General features: G+C 36.9%; 1 pseudogene; it reads right to left on the bottom strand.

Moving 5' to 3' along the window:
* Positions 1-9,433: 9,433 nt before the first annotated feature.
* Positions 9,434-25,390, bottom strand: part of LOC147896282 (multicopper oxidase LPR1-like) — a 51,251-nt pseudogene continuing 35,294 nt past the window's right edge.

The raw sequence follows: 25,390 nt of genomic DNA, 5'->3' as shown, positions 1-25,390 counted from the left end.
GTATATTTAGAATAGAATATACACACTAAGTTATATCTAGAATATATACATTAAAGAATACGAAGTCAAGATGGATAAATAAAAAAATTCATACTAATTTGGAATGAAATATAATGTAGACACTCAATATACAAAATGTTAAAATGTACACATTATTTCATTACAAAACAAAATGTACACATTAATTACACTAACCCTTAGAATGTTCACACTAGTCCATTGCAGAATAGAATGTACACACTAAGGTATATCCAAGCATTATGTGTTCACACTATTCCATTGCGGATAAAAAGTATAAGCTAAGGTATCTTAATATCGTGGAATGAAACATACATACTATTCCATTCTAGAATATATATAAACTCTTAAAATGCACACTAAACCTTAGAATGTTCACACTATTCTATTCTAGAATAGAATATACATACCAAGGTATATCTAGAATGTACACATTTAAGAATACAAAGTTGAAATGATAGAGCAAAATGTATGAACTAAGTAATGTTAATAAAAATGTTCACAATATTTCATTATAAAATATACAAAATGTACAAACTGTGGTATCTTAATATAGCAGAATGAAACATACATACTATCCCATTCTAGAATATCAACTCTTAGAATGCACACTAAAACTTGGAATGCTCACACTACTCTATTCTAGAATAGAATGTACAAACTAAGGTATATCTAGAATAGAATGATCACACTAATGTATTTCTAGAATGTATAGTATTAACTCTTGGGTTGCTTTCCTTTTTTTCAAGTTTGGGATTAAATCTCTGTAGGTAGCACAACCGAAAATGCAAGAATGCACTGTCTTAGATTGGGATGCCCTTCGCGGTGTGGCAAAAGGCCAATATATGCTACAGGCAAGGGCCCATTTTGGTGGCGAAAGTTTTTCGTAGGCCCTCATGCAAGTGCCTTGTTTTTACTGTGCAACCACTATTCTGTAGGTCGATGAAAATTTATTGCAGAAATTACATCGTATGCTATGCACAAAGATATTGGGAGTGACAGAATCATTCTTATTGCATGTTGATGCATAATCATCACTAGGAAATGACTGTGTGGTCAAATACCACTTTCGTCAGTTTTATAGATTTACCCTTGTGAGGTAGAAGTTGTGTTTTTTTGTAGTGATAGAATATTTTGCAGTGTTCTATAATGGCATATGATGCTCCTTCACAGGTTGTCATTGAAAAGCTTGACAAGAACAACTTCCAAGCATGGAAGTTTAGAATGACGAATTAAGGGAAGGAAAGGATATGCTTATTCTTATGCATAAGCATAGGAGAAAGAAGAGAGAAGGAGAAGACGATTTTTTAACTGCTTTACACTTGGATGAAGATACATATAAACACTCAATTTCCACAACATTTAAACATCCAAGAGTGTCTTTAAAACGTAGTTTGGAAAATATACATACTAATCCTTTTGCACTAGTGCAACTTATAAACCTATGGAGATCAAACATGGACACTCAATATATTTTAGAGCCATATGCAATTGCATCATATTGTATATTATACCTCACAAAATGTGATAATAAAATAACAAAAACATTAAGAAATACTATAGAAAAATGTAAGCTCAAGCATAGTGATGCCATACACGCATTTAACAACTTAGGTCAGCATTACTAAACATGCAACAAATGTTTGCACAACAAAGCAATTTTCTTGATATTGTCATTACCATTGCATCATGCGTTTAGAGCATTCCAATTTATCAACATAGTGCCTCTATAAGATCGAGCTTTCTTACTAAAACAAAATTACAAGCTTCAAGCTTTAAGTGACGATTCCACACAGATATAATGTGCACATTCATCATAGAAAAATACAAAATATGTCCTTTTGCACTTGAAGATTTCAGCCTATCCGAGATTGCAGCATTTTATAACTACAGTGAAGACTTTAGAAAAAGGAGCAAAGATAGAATTATAAGATCAATAAAATACAATAAACACTGTGACCCTAAAAACTATCATAGAGAGATGCTCCTACTACACGTAACTTTTTGAGAAAATAACGAAAACTTAAAAGCTTCATGCAAAACATGGGAAGAGTCATACAATCTTCACATTGATGATATAATAAATACTACAAAAAAATACACATACGCTTATTGCAACAATGAGGAATCTAGCTGGGCTAACTTCGAAGAAACTACTCAGAGTAATTATCAAAAGACAATGAATATTTTATAAGCACAACAACAATGAGACTTCCTAAAGATAGCATCCAGGCAACCAACATTGCAAATGTTGAAGTATATATCTTGACTTATGAATAAAATAACAAGAATTGTTAACAAAACACTCATCATACCACTTACAAACACCAAAAGGAGTTGCCTTATCCTCAGATGAATACTATAGACAAATATAACAGCTAAATCTAGAACAAAGTCAAATTTTTTATGACATTGCATTCAAGTTAACGTATCAAGAAGAACAACAAATATGTGCATTCATGAGACAAGATGAGTTGGTACTACAAAACAACTATCTTAGGGTGCTCATTGAATTCTTAACAAGAAAACTTAATTCTAATGCCTGTCTATTGAAATTGAAAGTCATGAAACCAACACACACTGGTAGAGCTACATTTTATATAGGTGGGATGCAAATACACTTTGCTCTATGGGTCCCTATAAACCAAAAAGCAAAACCACAAATACCAGATGAATGACTAGATACAATCACAAAAGCATACTCCGAAGTACAAGCATAGTTGTAGATGAAATATCCTTAATAGGAGCACGAATGCTCAATATACTAGACAAATGTTTACACACAATCAAACATGTACAACATCTACCATTTGGAGGATTGCATGTTTTGTTCTTTGGTAACTTATATCAAGCATCCCCCATGTGTGATAAGTGGATATTTGCACAACAAGGTATACTACCTACAAACATTTGGACACAAAATTTTAAATACTATGAATTCTCACAAGTTATGCGCCAAACTAATATTGAGTTTATAAACATTCTAAACAACTTAAAAAAAAACAAGCAAACACAACAAGAGATTGATGCCATAAACCGAGCATGCTTTTGTAAACCCCCATAAGACTTGATAGTACCACAGTTATTGTATACCCAAAAAGCTACAAATCTACACAATAACATCGTTTTCCAAAAAAAACCTGGACAAGTCTACATTTTTAAAGCATAGACTTTCTCGAGATGAAGCCATCAATGCTAGTGGAACTACATGAAATTATGACACATCAGATGGACTAATAAATGGAGTAGATGGCTACTTTTGCATAGCAACAACAATGGACATTGATAATCCAATAATTTGGATACAATTTCTCCAACCAGATGTTGGGGTGGAAATACAAGCTCAAAATGCAAGCTTATACACAAATGGAATACAAAATAATTGGACATGCATATTTCTTATCTCAAAAGAAATACAAATAGGGCACAACATCACAAATAAAGTAATAAGAAAAAAATTCCCAATACAACATGATGTAGCTCAAACAATACATCGTTCACAAGGATTTTAACTCTAGAACAAGTAGTTCTCTGCCCCAAAAATGTTCATAGACATGGTCTAACATATACTGCACTCTCACATATAAGTTTAAAAGAAAACTTATATCTTCTATCATCACTGATAACTTCAAACTTCCATGTAGATAGCATCGTTGAACAAGAATTTACACAACTATTAACAGAATCCCCATGGCAATTTTTGATCTTACAAATACAAGATTTACATGTAGCCCACCATACTATAATGATATTAAATACGCGTTCCTTACTAGCACATGTAGATGACCTAAAAGTGCACTACTTTATAGAATATAGGCATGTTATTTGTTTGACAAAAGTCAACACACAGCAACTAACCACATATTTTTCAAGCAAAAAATATAAATCAATCACAATTCCTAGTAGATATGCAACAACACTTCCATATGATAAGAAATACAATTTGTCACAAACAAACACACAAACAACAATTGATTATGACATAATTGAAGCAAAATTGGACACTAATAGAGGCCCATCCCTTTATATCATAGCAATTTATCATTCACTATCTAGTAATACAAACTCTTTCTTAACAACACTTAGCAACAAAATAAAAACAATTCCTAGTGCTTTCCCAACATTTATCCTTGGTGACTTCAATATTAATATGTTTGCCAAGAAATATTAAGAACAAATAATGTTACACTCATTATTGTTTGTAAATAACCTAGTGCAAGTACCAACAACACCTCACAAATCACTTTTAGATCACATATGGACAAATGCACCGCTATCAGAATCAATTATCAATAATATACCAATCTATTGGTCAGATCATGATGCAATCATACTATGTTACAAAATGCCATCACACGTGCTTTGCTAAAAAACACACAAAAACTTGCTACTAGGAAACTTCGCGCTTAAAAACTAGAAGCTTGAACATGACATTTCTGAATTACAATATCTCTAGAGCATCTTTTGTGTACCCCACTTGCTGGAGATACGAACCTGTACATCACTGCTTTGATGCCAATAGGTAAGTTACACACAAAGTTATTTCTTTCATGAAAGAAATTCATGAATCATGATCCAAGCTTACTGATTCCACTAACCAATTTCCATTTAACTTCTTGATAGGTGATATTGAAGAGAAGTTTGCAATCCAATAGGCAGAATACAAACTACTGCACAGATAATCATTGAAAGTCAATTCATCCTCATAAGGTGCCTTGCATCAACAAAAGCCAATTCATCCTTGCATTAAGATCTACTATAGCTACTCCACCATTTCGAGTAGACCTCCTTTGTCCACACAAACTCTAATAGATTTCCTCCCAAGCTTCCATGACACATTATAGAACATAGTCAATGGGGTAGTGCTTTCAGGCACCCAAATTGTGCCCCCTTGTTTCCAAAGGCTCTTTTGATTTCTAAAATTCGAAACTTACAATCTAAACACTATTTTCACAAAGAACCACTTGTAGATTGAATGTAATTTTACATAGAAAACTCCCAGCTGCGTGTTTGGGGGAGAGGTTTGGATGAGATGTGGTTTGAAAGGAAGATGAGACGTTTACTTATTTGCATTGTTTAGATACAAAACTTAACTTATCATCAGTCGAGAGACGATATATGATGGTAGGAGAATGTAGAGATCGAGCTGTAGATTTGAGGAAGGAGGAGAAGCCTTGGAAGCAATAAGCCTATTGTTGCTATTCAAGCTCTACTGTGGCAATTGCTTTGAAAGGTGGCCAGCTACGATAGATGATGTGAGAGAGAGTGTGTGTGAGAAAGTAGTCTAGAGAAGGAAAGAGAAAGAGCGATGGCAGCATTCACATTCTTTAGGTTAACACATATCCATAGCTTCTTGTTGTGTTTATGCATGATGTGAGAGAGAGAGAGAGAGAGAGAGAGAGAGAGAGAGAGAGAGAGAGAGAGAGAGAGAGAGAGGAGAAGCCAGTCGGGAGGGGTGCAGAGAAAGGGAGAGAGGAGGGGGATATATAAGCATGTAGAGGCAATAGAGTCAAGAGACACCTAGAAGCTTCGATTAATCGGCCTTATTTTCTTTAGCTTAATCAGGCATCGCGCTCAATGTCTTAGCAACATTATGTTAATCCGGCATTATGTCCCTCCAACTAATACAAACACCCATTTTTCCAACGTTGTGGGCAAGGGCAAATATATATTTGCTAGAGACAAAAAGAAAATCCTTAATATGCAGTGGATTGAGACACGAGAACCTTCGCATTCGCCTTCATCTACTATTTATCTGAGCCTCCATACTCATTATGGATTGATCCAATGATCGAAATTCAATTCTTGCCTATATAGTGTATTCTTATTACTGGATTGAATAGATACTACCACTGACATTTGCAGGATGAATCTAGTCATAATCGACACTGTGTGGTTCCTTGTAATGATAACTGCTTTGATTTAAATTCATTATTCTTGCATTATCAAATGACATGAGAGATTTATTGCATGTTCTAAGTTTCAATTCTGTATCAATGATGAAAAGAAATATGTCATAAATTTATAGTGTGCTCGATTTTCAGACTTGGAGGCGAGTTAAGTGGCATAGAGACTAACGATTCGAAAATATGTATACTTGGAATGCTCCGCCATTACCAACAACACATACACCACCAACTACTACCTTACAAGCACAAACTTACAAGCACAAAACACATCGTTCACTGTGTCGATACCTTGCAAGACACCAGTGATACGCAAGATCAAACGTCTGATATAAGCAAAGATGGCGTGGTATATAAACTATAACGGTACAGCAACTTTTGATTGTGATGGGTGCTCTAATTTCATCACCATACGAAGTGAGGTGAAAAAGCGGGTATAGTGGAGAGGACTATGTAATGGCTCGCTTATTGATTTATTCACTCCACTGAAATTGGAGGGCGAGACCTAACTACAAGTGAGCTGCACTCCGTTGACGGTCACATTGAAACCTCCAGACAAGGTAGTGTTGCAGAGTATTGTTCCTCCAGGAGAGGTAGAGTTGAGCAGGGTTCCCGGCACATTACAAATGATCGGCACAGGACAAATGATCGGCAAAGTACAAGTACTATTGAGGGTGATATTGAGGATTGATCCGAGGATTGTTCCGAGAAGTTGTAGTATTGAACTGAGGGCAGTTGATCCCTCTGGAACTGTTACCGGAACTAGGCCTTCAACCAACAATGTAAACGGACAGAAATTCGAAATAGTTACGGTGCCATTTCCGGTGCTTTGCCCACTACTGGCTCCGATAAGGCTCAGGAAAAGTAAAACGACGCAAATTTTCTTCAGTTCCATCCTGGGCGGAGCTGAGGGATGAAGGATGCAACGTCGGCAGAGTGAGTACCCACTGAGTGCTCTTGCGTATATATACTGATGCGAGCAGATCCATTTTCGAAGGCCTTGTGGTCACTTCATCATAGCTTTATTCTTGAAACGGCATATGAACAGGAAAACAATTTGAACGTGTCATCTCGTTCAACTCCCTAATTTCGATAAAGCAGAAAGGAAGTCCCTTTGGGAACCTCGTGGGTGCTCAAAGTGCGGGAAATACACGCTACCTCCTATCGCACCCTAGAGAGGGGGAATACTCTCCATGCTTCTTGTCACAAAATTCTAATGAAAACAGACATGTTTGGTACAGATTTTGGTCGTGTCTGTTGGCACCCACCATTACTAATTTCTCACAAGGAGAACTTCTATAACTGTGCTCTTTTCTTGCACGCATTTTGGGGGTTACTAGGCCATGAGGTTCGTCTTAACATCCACTAGGCAAGATTGGTGATGGGATGTTGATAGCTTCTCTTTCATGGTACTTTATTCATTGTAGGTACACATTCAAGTCCTTAGGTACACCTTTAAGTTCATTTTGGAATGGCTTGAGTGCCGCACATTTAAAATCATGCATAGAGAAGGCAAGTCAGCATGATTCACTACCTATAACATCAACAATATTCAAGAATTAGTAGTTACAATAAAGACATCTTTGTAAACTTATGCCACCCCTTTTTAATAATTTCTTGAGCATTATACACTTTGATAATGTCTTTCATGCATGTATGTGCTATATAAGTACCTATTATTGAGTGGACTGAGAGAGAGAGAGAGAGAGAGAGAGAGAGAGAGAGAGAGAGAGAGAGAGAGAGAGAGAGAGAGAGAGAGAGAGACGTTTTCACATGCTTTATTTCATAATCATAGCTATCAAAAGTCCTGATGTTTTGGACTCTTAGGGGGGAAACTAAGGCCTTATGATGTTTTGAGCTTTTAGGGGGAAAAGCAAGGCCTCATGAATGCATACAAAGAAGATAAAAGAGGAGAAGAAAAGCACTTCAAAGGCTTGAGGATTGAAGAACAAGCTTGCTATCACAAGCTTTTCACCTATGAAGTAATAGCTAACTTCATTATCAAAGGTCTATATATATCACCATCTAGGTATGATTTTTACCTACAAGCTACAACCAAGTAAAAAAACTCACCAACTATTCTCAAATTTCCATGCACAGACACAAAGGTTAACATAAATTATCTTTAAGGGCGTGAAGGTCTAGTGTGTACTTGCCCACAACTCCCATTAGATCACATCTGTGGTAGATGGGGATAGCTTAAATTGCATTTTCTCAAGTCTTTAATGTACTTGGTTAGAATTTGCTTTCCATTTGCATATTTTTGTGGTAACTTTGGTGCTCTGATTCTATCAAGTGCAAAAGATGTATTGATGTGCATGTTTGGACACAACTTAAGTAATAAGATAGTCTAATAGCATTTAGTGTTGGAGTAAGTTAGGTTGCACTCTATCTAGTGCGAATGATGTATGGATGTCTAGTGAGTTAAGTTTTTGATGAAAATGATGTCTAGATGTGCATGTTTGGACAGAAGCTAAGTAATAAGCAATCTAGTAGCATGTGATGGTAGAGCAATCTAATCCATTATGCATCTAGAGTTATAGGTAGCATTGGTTTTTCAATGTGGGCTCAACGTGGGTTGCCAAGATCATCTCCAAGGAGGGAATGAGTGGGTGCTGAATGGTGCTAGGGTAGGTATGGCTGGCATAGAGTGGACTTTGCTTCGGGAGTAGACAATTAATAAACCCTAACAACGTGCGTTCAAAGGGGTATTTTAGAAACCCCTTATTTGTAAAATTTTCATGGATAAAAATACCCCTTTTCCTATACAAAATTATGGTCTTTGTCCAAAAATCAATAAATAATGCCCTTATGTATATACATTTCTATAAATTTACTTAAAATTTTGAATTAAAAAGCCCCTCCATTTTAACTCACGTGGTATACTTACATATTTTTAGGTGAAACCCTCAAGGTATTTTGGCAATTGTGTTAAGGGATAAGGACTAGATGGGAGGGTATGGCTTGATTACAAGTTTGTGTCATGGCAATGATGTTATAGAATCAAACACACACCATAAGGTATCAGCCGCTTTTCAACAAAAAATACACTTTTTTTTTGGGGTGCTAAGGTCAGAATTGTCAATATTTTTGTTTGGAATTTCCATTTGGAAAGTAATAGTGTTAGCGTGATATTTTCATCGACGCCCAACAAAAGTATCGATGCTATGGAATTTTGAAAAAAAAAAGGGAAAGAATGGGGTTTATTACAACCCCATTTAGCCCCACTATATATATTTTATTACAAGGTAGTACATAAATAAATACATGCCATCTCAGCTAAAAAATTGCCTGAAAGTCTCTCTCATCGTGTATTCCAACTGTTCCTAAAACTAGATTCATCATATATGTGCCATCTGGATCAACAGTAGAAGATCATAATGAAAGTAGAAACTATTTGCTTTAAAATTTTGGAATTTTTTGTATCTGTAAAAGAAATTGATCTCCAAAAAAGACACCATCATGTATACTAATGCTCTACATTACTACCACTCATATTGTTGCTCTCATCATCGCTGGTACTCTTCTTGGATGATGTAATCACTATCCATGAAGATATCCACACAAGCCATTATGTCCTTCATGTGAAACTCTTTAATGATGTTAGACATGTACTGGTTTCTCCAAAGCATCTTGAGGACCCTCAAGTTGGTTCTTTCCACTTTCAAGAAACACTCCTTCACGAGTTTTTTCTCCCGATCCCAACTATGCGCACACACTTCCACATTAAACTGATTCCACTGTTCATCGTGTTTAACTTTAGTCAAACATGGGACAAAAGGGTGTCCACATGTGTATGGTGGCAACATGAGGGAAAGGGTTTGAGTTCATTGAACCCTACCTAGGGTTTAGGTGGTCCATTAATCTAGTTGAAAATAATAAGCAAGTAGGGGGCATATAAGACACATTACAAACCATGGCACTTACATGAACCAAAATATATCACTCATTGCATATAATGAGACTCATATTCAAAAATATAAAGACTATCGAGAGCAACTGTAATCACAAGCATGAAATTGTACCTTTGCATTCGTATTGTATGAGCAGTCATGTTCTTGATCTGACAAAAGAGAGAGGGGAAAAGAGAGGGAGATGAACAAAAGGAGAGCAAAAAGAAAGGCAATGCGAAAGAGAGAGAGAGAGAGAGAGAGAGAGATGTAGAAAGAAGGGGGCACACAGTAGAAAAGATACATAAAGAGAGGGGAAAGATGCACAAAAGCAACGTAAGTGAAGGGGGGGCAATGCATAGAGGAGGCGATGCAAAGATGGAGAGAAACTATGAAAAGGGTTGATTTTTTAGAATGAGGCAGAAAAACGTTTTTTGAGTTATTTTTGGGTTTCCACACTGTCGGTATTTTTGTCATAATTTTCAAATATGAAGTGTCGATATATCAGTCAATATTTTTATCGATAAATACCAACAAAAATACCCATGGATATACTGACAAAAACATGAATTCTTAGAATAGTTAGTCTAAATTTTCCACCTTTTGGGTTTTTATTTTGACCTTTGGCTTAGTTTCAAGACTTAGAGTGGCTTGATCAAAGTTGTGTTGTCCTTGCACACCTTACAAGTAAAGAATTTGACATCAACATCAGAATGTCATGTGCCACGTGCAGGCATATGGGGAGTTTCGTTGAGAGGCTTCTCAAATTCCAAATGTTACTTATGCTAGATCATCGGTGAGTCTATGGTGTTTAAGTCATAGTTGCACATTGCATGTTACACATGTGTAACATTATTTATATAGGATGAGGAGGGTGAGAGGGGACCTGTACATCCCATGGTTGTACCTGACCTAGCCATGCAATTCATCAAATTTAGGAGAGCTTTAAGGAGTGCAATATGAAGTTGACTATGAGCTTACATAGGGGTCTTGCAATCATGGCATACCTCAGTATGAGCCTTCTATAGTATCTAGCATGGTCCATGAAGACTTGGACTCCCTTGGCATTTAGTAGGGGGGAAGCTCCATGATGATCTTTATTTTATTTGTATTAGTTGCAATCCCATGTCGAGAGACTATGTGTCCCAAGACTACTCCATGTGTGACCAAGAATTGGCATTTTAGAGGATTCAAAGAGATTCCATATTCCTTGCATTTTTTTAGTACTTCTTCAAGGCATTTCAAGTGATCCTTTTTTCCTGAGTCTATGCACAAGTCATCAAGGAAGACTTGTAGGAACTTGTTGAGAAATTCCTTGACGATGTACATGACCCTTTGAAAAGTAGATGGGGCATTCGATAAGATGAATGGCATGACTCTGTCTACAAAAATGCCCCATTTTGTGGCAAACACTGTCTTTGCCTAATCTTGAGGTGCAATTTGTACTTGGTTGTACCCATTGAACCCATCCAAGAAGCTATACACTACAGACCCTGCTATCCTTTCTAAAATTGTTTCAATCAATGGTAGGGGATAATGATCTCTGCTTATTGCTGCATTGATGTTCTTGAGATTCGCACATATTCTGAGATTCTTGTTTTTCTTAGGAACAATCACAATTGGTGACACCCAATTGGTATGCTTGATCTCATAAATGAAACCAACATCTAGTAAAATTTCTAGTTCTTCATAGACATGGGTGCCATACTTGGGATTTGTCCTGTAGGGTCCGCATACCCTTGGTCTGGATCCTTCCCTTATTGGTATGGTATGTACTGCAACTTTAGGGGAAATCCCTTTCATTTCTTTGTAGGACCAAGCCATGTAATCTCTATATTCCATAGGCAATGCTTTTAATTCTTTTTCTTCTTCTAGAGTGAGCTATTCACCGATGTATACAACCTTCTCTTCTTCTCCATGCAAGGCAAGATTCATTTTACTTGTCTTGGCTAGTCCTTCATAAAATGGGGTATCCTCAATATTCTCTATTTTTGTGAGCTCTGATTTCTGGCTTAGGAATTGCTATTTTTGCTTCTCCCATGGTGTAGTTTTTGAAGTAATTGGGACCTTCCCTTAGGCCTTCAGGAGGCCTTCATGGCACTTTGAGGTGCTTTATTGGTTGCTAGCTCCATTGGAAGATATTTGGTCCAATTCAAGTGTGTTCCCTTGTTCTTCTTTTTAATTACTATTCACCATTTCACTCTTCATTCTCACATTGGGTTTGAACTTTCGAAGTTTTTTGCTTTGTGAGACTAGTGATGGATTTTCAATAGGAGTCACACTCCCAAGGAGTGGTTCTTCGACCATACAGGCACCTTAAAGCCCTTTAGGATCACATTCAAAATTTGACGACTTAGGTGCTTTTGTGGGCTTAGTCAAATACAATTCCACCACTTTGTTTTGCATTCTTTTGAATTCATTGAAGTGATCTATCTTGGCCTTTTGGCATTGCACACCCTCTTTCTTTGGATTGATTGCTATTGGCTACTACTGGAGGGTCTACCTTGGAGTATTCTATGGCCATGAGTGCCTACAAGGTTGCGAAGTCATTGTTGAATACTTGGCCTTCCAATGTCTACACCATGACCTTCTATTATGGCCTCTTCAGGGTCACTGTCCCACTTGACGCTTGCCATGAAGACTCACATTTCCACCACTTTTGATTCATCATCCCAGATTGGTGCTTCTAGTTGGATCATTTGAGCATCCACATTGGGCAACATTGGATGTGTTGTTTTATAGTTATCTATTGTATCCAACACCTGTATTTAATTATTGATGTCACTTTGTATATCCCCTTCTATGGGTTTTAGTACATTGGTAGGTACAGGGGATTCATGACTGGTGGCTGTAATGGAGGAAGTGTCTAACCAACCTATTGAACCTGTTCAACCATGGTCAGATATAAAAGATCTGCTCAACCAGATCTACATCATTTTTGTTCCAATTTTTGTTCATTTCTATTGTTGATCTAGGTACCACAGCCTACTCCATGCCCTTTTGTAGGCTCATTCCAAGCCTGTGACACCTGTCCTTGCTCCAGATTCCTATGTTTCAAAACTTGGTCATGCCTAAGCAATTATTCAACAGCAGCCTCTAGAGCCTATCATGTGTCATTGCAGCACATCGTGGTATATTTTCATGAATTGTTGCTATTCCAAATCTATCATGAATCACTCTATACATCTCTTGTTGGTCATGCCTTAAGTTTGTACATATTAATGTACACTCCAAGAAGCTAAGTATACCTATGGGTGCTGCCTACATGACAACCTATGTGTTGTGCCCATGTGGCAGCCCTATTTTTTGTTTATTCTTTGCTTACTTGTTGCCGTGGCCATGTGTTGTTCAAGTGGAAGTATAGCTTTATCTCTTAGTCTTGCCCATTTTTGGAATAGATCTCATTTGTTGATGCAAAGTAAGAATGAGATAGTATTACATTACAAGATCTCATTGAGTATTATGGTTGGAATTACAGGCATGAGGTGACACACACACAAATTTGGTTTGGAGCCGCTTTGAATTGTAGTGTTCTTTCTGGTGGTATAGATCTTTGGTTGATACATTGTACTTGGTTTCATGCAGGAAACATGCCTATGGTTGAAAAAGGTCAAGATTTCTTACAGAAATATGTATTTTGTTTCTTGAAGAGATAGGTTAAACATAAGCTACAGATACACAGAAAGACATATGGTTTGATGCAGCCCTACTGCTATTTAGAAAAGGTTCATGGGATCAATGTTTGAGATTATCTCCAAGGATTATTGCTTTTTGGAAGGGTTTTTATAACATGTTATCAAAGGTGATTGTATGTGGTTCTCTCCTAGTTTTTTGAGAATATATTGGAAACATGCTTTTTGCTACAGGAAAGTTAATGCATTAGCCTCGTCTTTTCTCAAGCAAAAACTTTACCTTACAAAATCTCTAATCATGCTCGGATTTTGCACGTTATACATGTAGTTGGATGATAATTGAATGGTTTGCAGAAACATTATGGTTGCATTGTTTGCATCATTAACCTTGGATATTCAGTTTTTGTAAGTAATGTTTGATGCAGTTTTAGAATTCCCTTTGACCAAGCAATTCCATCTTATGTGCATGTCACACACTTTGTCACATGGCTTATTGTGTCTGATGAGGGATTTTTGGATGGTCTTTCCAAGCATGTGGAAAGCAAGTTATTGCTTGATGGGTCTTGATCAATGGGTCACATACATTTTCTAATGGTCAACCACAAGTTACTTATATATAATATCATTGAACTCATGAATATCATTATAGGGATGTTTTTATCGAAGGTATAGAAATATACTATTATAATATATTGGTGAAATTTTTCATAAATTATTTTTAAAAGTTCTAAAGAATTGGCGAATTATATCTTTTGTTATAATTTTTGTTTCAAAACTTGGCTAAATATTATAGGGCATTTAAAAAACTTTCAATTTTCACAAATATACTAAAAACTAGTTATATTGAAAACTCTGTCTTTTTCGTTTTACATAATTTCAAAATACATGAAATAGCTAGCATTTAGGATACTGTAGAGTATGCAAAACATAAAAATGTTTAAGGATAATGAATATCCTTCAAATCTAATGGGGGAAGAAAATTCTCAAAGTCTAGTTTAAATAGTCCAAAAAAGCTAATTATAGCCTTTTCTTTTATAGCTTGACTTCCAGAGTGCTAATGCTCTATCATATGGAAAGCTACTTACATCATAAGAACAAGAGTATAATCTCAAGCTAAGATCTAAGTTATCATCTAGCTTATTATGAAGCTTATTCTTCAAGTAACCGAGAGTACTAAAACACCTTTCATCCTCAACTGAGCCAAGAATAAAGATTTGACATAAATTTGCAAGCTTGAAGTACTCAGAAATGTTATCTTGTAGGAATGTACTGCGAGAGAGCTCGTTCCAAAGCCGAACTATTGAACCTTGCATTTGAACATTTCCCATTAAATTACTTTGCCGGTGCATGACTTCTCCAAAAAGGGAACACTGTGAATAAAGCTTTCCAAAATCCAACAAACCATTGTACTTTATATTGTCCATGTCAATGTCTCATCCAAAGTGTTTTTTGAGAGCATCCAAATGATTCTTTAGACCTGCTTTGATACTTTCATAAGATCCATTGACCCAAAAATGTGGAAATATGATGGTAAATGCTTCCATTAGGTCATTTTATGGAAACCTACTTCTAATCTCATCTACCACTGCACTTGCAACTTCACTAAGGGCATTTTTCACTATTTGTACTTTCTTTAAAAAAGCCTCTTTTTCAATGTATTGTAGTCGTTTGTGTCGTTTGTTTTCTCTCATCATCCTGAAAACTTGATTGTTTGCACGAAGGCAAACATATCCTTCCCGGTCACATGTTAAAAAGTGAGGAATCCCCATCTAGGTCTATTAAACTTTTCCAATCTTTAAACAATTTCTTGTCTTGAAAACTGGAGCTTGATTTCTTATCGTATGCTGTTGTTATACTCAAATTAGTGTCAAGTTTTATTGCCTTGACATATTCATTGATATAAATATCCTTCTGTTGCAACATTCTACTCAACATATTCATTTGTCTAAAAGTGGAATAATTCCACACAATCCCAATATCGAATCTATGTTGGTCAGTTTATGATACAAAATATCTGCCTTTTCAACCTCTTCGTCTACCTCCATGTGCATTAAATAGACCAAAGTCTTGTATTCATCCCATAATCTTTTCACTGGTTGAACCAAAGATATTATCCACATTCTTCAAAATCTTCCTCCCTTTTGTACCCAGTGCTTCTGCAATAACCCTCGTCCCATTGTTTGATCACTTTCTTTTCATTACTTCTACCTTCTCTATAGTCTTGTAAACCTTCCCACAATGCTTCTCAATCGTATCAATCTTTAATTGTAGCCATGCCTCCTTTTTCCTTGCCCATGTGCATATTTTACAAATGGCCCACTTTGGTGCATCCCCAGTGTCCACTTGTTCTATGTCTAACCAAGGATATTTGGCTACCCAATCTTCTTGAAAATTCCTACAAATATCCCAAGCTCTCTTTCTCTTCTGCTTACTTGGAGAGTTGCAATTTTGTGATGCATTCTCAATGGCTTCTTCAGTTGGTGTTGACATTGATGATACTATTTCTAACATTTTTCCACTTTCCAATCCAGTTAAATCCACTACCTCATTATTTGTCAATGATGTGCCAGCTGATGAATTTTCAATTCCAATTGCATTCCCTTGATTACAGTTTTGTGATCCTATCTTCCCTACTTCCAAGACTTGAAAACTCAAATCCCTATTAAAACTATCATCGTTAAGCAGTGATCCAGAACATTGATTTCTAGCATGATGCATTGTGCCCAAAGCATGTTCAGGAGTCCCATAAATTGCTTCATGATTCATGGATGATGAACTTGAGAGTAAATTCTCTGCTGTACTTGATGTTGTAAACATGTTTATATTAGTGCCCAATGATGTAGAAGGTAATAAGAAAGATGTCATTTTTGTATTTTTCTCTAGAGCTTGAACTTTCTTCTTTCTTCCCGTGATAAGTACCTGTTTAAAAATTATGTCTTTATTAGTTGAGCATAAAATAGAACATAATTTCTTTTCTCTAAACACATGCTGAAAAAATAGCATTATAATTCTTATCCTTATAAAATTATGTGCACTTCAAGTGTGTTGCAAATCAAGTATAACACATCTTCCAAGAGAAGAAATACTTTAATTTATTTTCATACAAATCTACTATATGAATACAAAATGAATACAAGTCCACCACATGAATACAACAACAAGATATTGCTCGCTTCAAAGCAACATTCATCTCATCAAGGGCCCACATTGCTAGACTTGCATTACATCCAAAGCAACATTCAAAGGTAGACTGAGTATATTTTCTATGTTGCTAGCTTCAAAGCAACATTCATCTCATCAAGGGGCCACATTGCTAGACTTGCATTACATCCAAATGTTGATAGGATACTATAGGTATCCATAAGTGCTATTCTCTCTATAGAATTCTTAGTCATCATCTTTTCAAAGGCATGTTTTTTAATACACTTTAATAGTGCACTATCAGGCATGTGGTGAGACTATTCAAAATACCCAACTGCATCTTCCCAAAACTATATAATCTCTGTAATTATCCATCCTAATGTATATATGTCTAATTGAGGGCTATACACACCTCTCCTAGAAAAACATTGAAGCTCAGGTGCAAACCACTTCTTTCATGCATGCTCTTGCCTTTCTTATGCTTCCTTTGTGTAAATTGTTGGTCAGTCTCTAGAGGTGTCTTCTTCATATCCTTAAAAGCTTTTCTAGTCTCTGAAGAAACTAGTGCCATCCCCCAATCAATTATGCCAACTATACATGCACCATTTGTTGTGAAATCTAATAGAATGTTACTAGGATGTAAGTCTGTATGAATCCATTGACCCTTATGTAACCTTGCTAATCCAGCAATGAGTGCATGTATAATGTGGTGCACATTTGAACTAAAGTAGTTAATTTGCTCTATTTGCTCCCTTGTGCATACATCTTCCAATGTTCCTTGTGCCCTTGCCTTCATTTCTTTGCCTCTTTTTAGGAGTATGTCAACATAGCGCCTAAACCTGCCTTGCTCATATGGTAAAGTTCTCATGAAGTGCATCAAGCGACCACCGTTAAAATATGGTGTAATAGTCCACAAGGGCTCTTTTGGAGTTGCTACAATAACACGAACAAGCACAAGATGCCGAATTTGCATTTGTCCCTCCTTCCTTTCCTCTTGTGTATGATCCCCTATGTCACCCTTATATTGATAGCATATATGCTGTAATAATCCTGGAGCACCTGTGAGTTGTACTTTGTAGACAAATCCATATGTGCCAAAACCTATCTTTTCACCAACTTGGATCTCATTTTCAATTATGTACATCATGAAGGACACATTGCTTATATGATTTTCCCTGATCTGTAGCTTTTGAGAATCACTACCTTGCACTTCTCGCATTTTTCCATTCAAAATCCTTGCACTTTCTTCTCCTTTTGCTACTTCCTCCACCCTTCCAAAAGCAATTCCTAACTTTTTCTCCCAACTTACAGCTAGTATGGTTTTCACATCCGACCTTATAACCTTTGTCTTATTTTTAGCCTAGAAGGAATTCCATAAATGCATCTTTTCCTCATTAATATCATTTGCAAATGTTGGGTTCCTTGCGCATGCTTCATTACACCGAGCCAAGACATTCCCAATGTTGCTCTCTACCCATAGCATAACATCAGTGTCCCATTTTGTGATCCCTACAAGGTGTTTCCTGTTAGGATCCAGTTCTACTTGATGCCTTGTATTCAAAACAACTTTGCTCTTTAGAGTATGCAATCTAGAAGTGCTTTCTATGGTCATCTCCATCTCCTTTGTACTCATGTTATTTATCTCTGCAAGAAGCTCATCTCAAAGGACTTGATTGACATACTTCCGTTGTCCTTTAGATAACTCAAAATCAATAGCCTTACACTTAGATCCTTCCATCCCTAAACCATATGTAGGATCAAAACAAAAGAGCATTCAAAAATAGTTCTAAATCTAAGAAATGAAACAACTTTATCATAGCCCAACATACATGAAATTGGTATGAACTTATTAAAAAAGGATCACATCACATCATGCATACCAAACAATAATGCATATGCATATTCACAACATAAACTTTAAAAAAATAAATAAGCATATATTTCTACAGGTTGTCAGCTAGAACTAAGGAAATTGGTCCTAGGTCGTGGTGCCTCTTAGCCTCCTGCCTTGTGAGTGCAGGAACCAGAAACAACTTACTGAACCAAGCCCTTCTTTCATGTTTGAAATCATAATACTACACTACATAAAGCATGCCAAACCAATTTCAACTTACTCTATACAATGCACCAATAAATACATTAAAAAAGAAAGAGTACATCACAAACAATGATGCATATGCATATTCACAACATAAACTTTTAAAAAATAAATAAGCATACATTTCTTCAGCTTGCCAACTAGATCTAAGAAACTTGGTCCTAGGTCGTGGTGCCTCTTAGCCCCTTGCCTTGTGAGCACAGGAACCAGACACCACTTCCTGAACCAAGCCCTTCTTTCATGTTTGAAATCATAATACTACACTACATAAAGCACGCCAAACCAATTTCAACTTACTCTATACAATGCACCAATAAATACATTAAAAAAGAAAGAGTACATCACAGACAATGATGCATATGCATACTCACAACAGAAACTTTTAAAAAATAAATAAGCATACATTTCTTGAGCTTGTCAACTAGATCTAAGAAACTTGGTCCTAGGTCATGGTGCCTCTTAGCCCCCTGCCTTGTGAGGGCAGGAACCAGACACCACTTCTTGAACCAAGCCCTTATTTCATGTTTGAAATCATAATACTACACTACATAAAGCATGCCAAACCAATTTCAACTTACTCTATACAATGCACCAATAAATACATTAAAAAAGAAAGAGCACATCACAGACAATGATGCATATGCATATTCACAACACAAAATTTTAGAAAATAAATAAGCATACATTTCTTCAGCTTTGTCAACTAGATCTAAGAAACTTGGTCTTAGGTCATGGTGCCTCTTAGCCCCCTACCTTGTGAGTGTAGGAACCAGACACCACTTCCCGAACCAAGCCCTTCTTTTACAAAATACATTAAAGTAGACCACGATATATAAGATAGTTCCACACTCTACTAAGAATCATAGAAGGCACGAACCAAGGACTACATAGACATAAAGAAGTAGCTTTTTCTTACCTATTATATATATCCTTTTTTTTGGATTCGAGTCAAGCAGATCAACTGCTAGAACATGCAAATGTTGAAATTGTTGGAAAAAAAACTCGCTTGCATATTTCTCATCAAGCATAATGCATATAAAAACATAGAAGCCACATGGCATGCATGTTTCCAGCCATAGAGCCAACCATAACTATGGGCCTCCTATAGTCATTCCATGATGCTGACAAGGGTGGCCCATGTGGTTGCTGTAAACTAATCCTAAAAAGGACATGGACTTGCTACCCATGTGGCAATAGATCTGCTGCCTACATGTCAGCCTTAATTCTTTCCCTACTGTAGTCAATCCTCCATAGCAACTGGCTTGCACATATCAATTTTAGTAGGACCCAAGCTTCAAGGCATCTCCTTTTGATACCATGGATGTTGGTGACGGACAAATTCTGCTACTTGTGCTGATGATTGTGGAATTAGTTCACCTTGCTTCCCTATTCCTTGGTTGGATTGAGTGCAATAGATGGGGCATTGCCCACTATATGCCAACCTCCAATCTTGTCTCTATCTTACACCTCAAAAACGATGGCCTGAATCAGACTAGTAGTAGATTCATTAGGTGAGTGCAAAAAGGAAAATTTTCTTCAAATTTGATAGAGTCAAAATGGATGTAAGATCTTTTGTTTGCAATGGATTTGGAGCTTCCCTTAGAAGTACAACAGTCATTGCATGATATAAAGTCTCAACCTATTCACTTTAAGTAATAAATAAAGTAGTATGTAGTGTATATGCAACTTGAAAGCTCAAACAACGAAGTTCACACTTCTACTAGTGTGGTGAAAGGGTTTATGTCATAGAGAAAAGAGGACAATGATGGTTCAAAGACAAAACAATCCAATTTATTTGAAACGTATTGCGAACTCCAACAGACAATCGAATGCTTAGTGACTCCAAGGAGTCTTCATATAGTAGCCGATCTAAGCAACTTCCAGAAACTCCTACAGCCAGCCTCTTCAGCTGCTCCAACGAGCTACTCTTCCTTCGGATGCTGAAGACTCTAGGAGCCTAGACTTAGTGGCTCCTTTGATAGTGCTCTATCTACGAGCAAAGGCAAACTCTATACTAAGGCAGCAACTACAAACGGTTCCATCTACTGCACATAACAACCCATAGCAGAATCTTTGCATCCTCAGTCTGTTTCTCGAGACGCGTCATATGTCTTTTAGTACCTTCAATTCGAAGGGGCTATTTCTAACAAGTGCAAGCTACGCTTGCATTGCCTCTATGGTTTTGGGCGGCCATCTTTGTGGGACTTGAGAGGAACCTACCTGCACTGAGTCATGATCAGGGATTTGAGACCAACTAGCGACACCTCACTGGTCTATCACAGAGCAAGCTTGGGTGATGGTTGCCATTTTCTCTCTGAAGCGGGCTTCTCTACCTAAAGCGACAATAGCCAACTAGCCAAAGCCGTGACACCTTCTGCCATACAAGCGATCTCTTGGCAATACAAGCTAGCTCCTTCTACAATAGTGTAGGCTGGTATAATGACCTACGCACCTCAACAAAACCTGCTCCAAGCTCTCGTGAGCTCCTTCTAGCAGCCCAAATGATTGGCATGCATAGCCTTTTCCTATTGCACCGGCCAAGTTAAGGTGCCTCCATTGATCCAACAACCTTTAGCACATACGACTAGTCAGCTCATAGCCTTCTGCAACTTGTCGCAACCCTACTATTGTCTTCACAAACAAAAGCCTCCAAGGCCATCCGGACTCAAAGCTCACACAAGCAGCTCGACTCCTATGACAAGAGCTTTGCCTTCATAGACTATGCCTCCTGCATCGATCTACAGATCTGCAAGCTCGTGGACGATCAGCTGCATCCAAAAAAAGATTTCACAAAGCTCCCACAAGACACGCAAGGCAACCCTTGACATAGAAATTGAAATCTTATCCTCCTCCATAGTTCTCATTTTTTGACACATGGTAGACTTAAACTAACCATCATTGAGTACTTAGAACCAAGGTGGTTAAACTAGTGGAGTTAGGTTCAGTTGCTTGGTTTATTTGAACCATGGTTGAGGCTTATGGTTAGGGATAGGATTAGTTAAGTGCCACCTAAGCACATAGCCCTTGCCAAGCACAGCTTGAAATTTAGCATGTGAATCCCTATGCCACATCATCAAAGGCCCTCTTCTTCACAGAAACTTCGACAAGCCATAACTTGCAATCCAGGAAGAATTTGTATGCGCTCCAAAAAGGAAAAGTGACCATCTTTTTGAGTTCTACGTGTCTATAAAGTCAGAATCATTGTTAGCAATTAGACACTAACATTGAAGCAAATATGCTCATGGTAAGACCTTTGCAACAAATGGAAAAGCAAAGCATGAATGCACACATCGTTGTCATAAGCATGCCAAAAGAACAAGTGCATGAGATGACCATAGCACAACGCATGGCATCCACACATAAAGGGTCACCCTCTTGGAAGATTGCTGCAATGAAGCTCATCAAATTTACTGCAATTTTAAAGGCTTATTGAATTTCTTCCTGCTCTCAAGATTCTGAGTCTTTGAAGGAGCGCTTGAAGACTTGGGTGGTGGCCATGATGACCTGGGCAGGCGAGAAGGATGCTGACCTCTTAGATGAGGTCTCAAAGTGAGCGAGAGTAAGAGAAGAGAGGGGTGGCATGAAGCTTGTCTATTTTGTGCTATGGCGAGGGGAAGTGCAGAGCAGAATGGTAATGCAATGTAGGAGAAAAAGATAAGGTTAACTAAGGTCCCTGATTAACAACTAACACTAACTTAAACACTAACACATCTACACAAAAGCTCGACCAACCTATGGGGCCCCTCCTAAGGAGGAGGTGATGTCGGCATGCAATATCTGCTAATGAGAACACTGCCTACCCTACCAATGCCTGCTATAGCTCCTTCAAAGAATCTTAAAGCATGGATAGTTAGTTCCAGAGGCATGGGATATGAATATAGGATTTCTAGATACTTGAGTGAAAGTGCATGGACCAAGATTTTATGACAAATGTGATACATGAGAGTTTTTATGACAAGATAAACTTAAACATAAAATTTGTGATAGACATGATAGAAAATCAATCCAATTAACTGCTAACTCATACCATAAACCCACCTAGATGCTCCTTTATATGCTAGGATCTAAAGGCAACTTTGTGGGTGTAAGATGGTGAGGGCATCAAGCCCTATATCTGGCCTAGCAAGAGGTGACTAGAGAGTAGCAACATCAGAGCCAACCTACCAAGCTAGGATCAGGGAAGGCAGGAGGGGCCAGGCCTCGCAATAGTATGGAGGGCATTCGCCCTTGTTTTGAAGACCCACAAAGTTGGTGGGTATAGAATGGAAGTTGACCTAAAATGTAGTTCAAAGGACCTAAAAGTTAACTAGCTGCATGATAATTGTGGAATGGGGTCTCATCTAGTGGGACTAATCACATGGAATCAAGTATTGTAAGGATGAGGTTGCCATGTATGTAAGAGATATGTGGAGTTGGTTGGCCCCTAAACTCAAGTGCTTGCACATGGCCATTTGGCATACATTAAATAAAGGCATGTTTAAAGACAAAGTAAATGCCCTTTGCGCATTGTACATCAATGTTGTGACTCAAACCTACTACAAACCTAGGAACAGAAATGATGTGCATTTTTGGCCAATATTGTAGGAGATTACTTAATATCCTTTGCCCATTGTGCATCAATGTTGTCAATGTAACCTACTACAAAAGCTATTGAACAAAAATGATGTGCATTGGCACATTAGTAGAGGCATCCTCACCCATCAACAAAAATGATGTGCATTGGCGCATTAGCAATGACTAATGGTCCAAAGGGTTCAAAAGGGTGGCATTTCCATGAAGATTACGGATATAGAGATCAAGAGAGAAAGGCTAATAAAAAGCGAGAGCACACATCTTGATAGGACAAAATGATGCCCATGCGAGGCTACATGGCTAATGTGGGTATGGTATTGGGTTGGGAATGTAATATAGACATGGTAGATTAGGGGGTTTCTTGATTCGTCCTTTCTTCCACTATCACCCTTTGCTCATTCATTAATGTGCATCCCTAAAGTGAGCTAGGAGAGAGGGGATTACAACATGTTATGTATCCCCACAGACATTGGATTATATTAGGACAATCTCTAGGGACATATCTTACCTTCCTTAGCACTCCACAAGGACATCTAGAGGTGCATGTAGCTAGGAGAGGTCTTGCTCATATGGGACTTCAATGCCAAGACCAATGATGTGTGTGTGTGTGTAAAAATAGCAAGAGAGTATGTACCCCTATACATTGATACATACATTTAAGTATTTGCATGTGGCATTTTAGTTTAGTTCATTTCTTCTTATTTCTTGTCATAAATTTGTAGAATCATCCACTATACAAGATTGTAAGACTGAATACATGGCTTAAGTGTACTAAATGTATGAGAATGCTTGAGGGGTAGATTTATATTTAAAGCCTCTATTGACTGGCAAGTTCTTTGCATTGTGATAACTTTCTAAATTTCTAAATATATAGGAGTAGATGATGAAATTAAAGTTAGATTTTCACACACACACGCACACAACTAAATATGTGACTTACTGCATATTCACTACTCTAGCTCTATTCATTAATTTAGTTGAATTTTTAACTACTTTTCGCGATCATAAACTGCGACTAAAGAAAGACTTAAAATATCTAACCAGACACCTTCTACCATGCCATTATAGAAAATTTCATTCTTTAATTTTGTTTCATTTTAATCATTTGATTCTTCTTGCTAAGAATCTACTTGTTGCTTATGTTTACCTATGTACATGTAGTGTCCTTCCATGTCCTTATTGAAGATAGAAGCATGAAGAGATATATCCCTATTATATGACTTGATGAGGGGTAGAAATAGTGTTGGTGATGGGCCTACCATAGGCTTAAGTTAGCCAAATGTACATTGGATATAAGGCCACAAGTCTTCTTGATTGCACAAGTCTTCTTTTGGTGCTTAATTCTATAGATCTAGCCAAAATTTTAAATTGTATATATAATATGTTGGCGAAAGTTTCCAAATATATATATTTATTATATAAATCTTTGGCGAATTTTCATGGACTTTATTTATAATTTTATAATCTTAAAGGCTAAACCTAGCTCTTTTTTAAATTTTAGTTTCAAATTGTGGCGAATATACTAAGCTTTTATTTTTATAAAAGCATATAAAATTTCACAAGCCATATAAAACTTGTGCTTATTAACGAAACTAACGTGAAAAAATCATCCTTTTATCACAATGACTAGGAAGTGGTGGTTATCAAGTTGAATGTCTTAAAACTGACTATCTTTCAATGTAGGTTAAGATATTAGTTATCTGGTATTGATAGGTTATTGTACATGTAGAAAGTTATCTTTGAAAATCTTGAAAGGTTTATATGGGTTGTACAAATCTTAATATATTAAATAAAATGCTCAACATCTAATGAAATGCCAAGCCAATTCAATAAATTACACTATAAATAACATGTTTAAAGAGTAAAAAGCATTGTTGAGATGGATGAAATTTTGTATGCCTGTATGTTAATAACAAATGAAAACTTATAATTTATCATTCTTTTTTAGCTTTAGTAATAGATTTGACAATGAAGTTACATTATATTTTGCTTAAGTGTCGCCAATCTGCCAACCCTAAATATATATCTTATAAAGAAGAGAAAAAATAGGCCTATTCAAGTATGCTTCTCATGAGGATATACTGTTATTTTTTACGAGGATCGTATATATATATTTTTTGTATTGATTGGAAT

Source organism: Dipteris shenzhenensis, chromosome 12 (genome assembly GCF_047967505.1).
Source record: "Dipteris shenzhenensis isolate YYH24624 ecotype China chromosome 12, Dip_SZ_1.0, whole genome shotgun sequence".
In the NCBI taxonomy this organism is placed as follows: Eukaryota; Viridiplantae; Streptophyta; class Polypodiopsida; order Gleicheniales; family Dipteridaceae; genus Dipteris; species Dipteris shenzhenensis.
This window is presented reverse-complemented; position numbering and strand designations above follow the sequence as displayed.